Below are 1,674 nucleotides of genomic sequence, written 5' to 3'. Positions count from 1 at the left end.
TATCATTGTGATTATCTGGGTCATGAAGATCTTTTTTGTATAGTTCTTCTGTGTATTCTTGCCATCTCTTCTTAATATCTTCTGCTTCTGTTAGGTCCATACCATTTCTGTCCTTTATCGAGCTCATCTTTGCATGAAATGTTCCTTTGGTATCTCTGATTTTCTTGGAGATCCCTAATCTTTCCCATTCTGTTGTTTTCCTCTATTTCTTTGCGCTGATCGCTGAAGAAGGCTTTCTCATCCCTCCTTGCTATTCTTTGGAACTCTGCATTCAGATGCTTATATCTTTCCTTTTCTCCTTTGCTTTTCGCTTCTCTTCTTTTCACAGCTATTTGTAAGGCCGCCCCAGACAGCCATTTTGCTTTTTTGCATTTCTTTTCTATGGGAATGGTCTTGATCCCTGTCTCCTGTACAATGTCACGAACCTCATTCCACAGTTCATCAGGCACTCTATCTATCAGATCTAGGCCCTTAAATCTATTTCTCACTTCCACTGTATAATCATAAGGGATTTGATTTAGGTCATACCTGAATGGTCTAGCGGTTTTCCCTACTTTCTTCAATTTAAGTCTGAATTTGGCAATAAAGAGTTCATGGTCTGAGCCACAGTCAGCTCCTGGTCTTGTTTTTGCTGACTGTATAGAGCTTCTCCACTTTGGCTGCAAAGAATATAATCAGTCTGATTTCAGTGTTGACCATCTGGTGATGTCCATGTATAGAGTCTTCTCTTGTGTTGTTGGAAGAGTGTGTTTGTTATGACCAGTGCATTTTCTTGGCAAAACTCTATCAGTCTTTGCCCTGCTTCATTCCGTATTCCAAGGCCAAATTTGCCTGTTACTCCAGGTGTTTCTTGACTTTCTACTTTTGCATTCCAGTCCCCTATAATGAAAAGGACATCTTTTTTGAGTTAACTACTCCTTCGTCATGCCCCCACTTTATCCTGCACATACCACGATTAGGACTCTTATCACATTTTTGGTAATGATTTGTTTGACAGGATAAAAAGGTTACTGTTCCATGAGTGAGATGATCACTCATCCACTTCTAGGGTCTTGACCATAAGCTAAGAAAATATACTAGGGTCTTTGGCAAGATGGAGAAAAGAGACAGTAGTCCTGATGGCATAACATACTACAGGGGATGTTCATTATTAGCAACAGGATACCTTGTTTCTGTAGAGGTTTCACTCTGAGGCTAGACCTGGAGGTTCTGTTTTCTGTATTATCTGAAGGGCCTGAAGAGCACTTCCTCCCACCTCCAAAACATAAAAACCTCCCCCTCCCCATCCTGAGTTCAACCAGCTGAAGTGGTTGGCACTACCCAGTCTGACCTGTGAGCAGGACAACAGGAAGATGCTCACTTAAGACAGATTCAAGCTAGAGTAGTTTAACTAACAGATAAGGGTCTCTGAGGCCCCATGAAGAATGATTTGGCCATCCCCCACCCAGACTCTTTGTAGGTATTGGATTGGGCAAAAAGTTCATTCAGGTTTTCCAGAAAGTCTTACAAAAACCCAAACAAACTTTTTGGCTAATCCAATACATGTGATGCCTGACGATAATGTTTTTTTTTTTTCAGATAATGGACTGGACCTTGCTGCCCTTCCCAGTTCATAGCCAAGAGGTAACATTTCTTTAATCTGTCTTCTCTCCTAGATGGAGAGCTCCTTTAGGG

Source organism: Bos indicus, chromosome 6 (genome assembly GCF_029378745.1).
Source record: "Bos indicus isolate NIAB-ARS_2022 breed Sahiwal x Tharparkar chromosome 6, NIAB-ARS_B.indTharparkar_mat_pri_1.0, whole genome shotgun sequence".
NCBI classification, from domain to species: Eukaryota; Metazoa; Chordata; class Mammalia; order Artiodactyla; family Bovidae; genus Bos; species Bos indicus.
Note: the sequence above shows the minus strand (reverse complement) of the source record.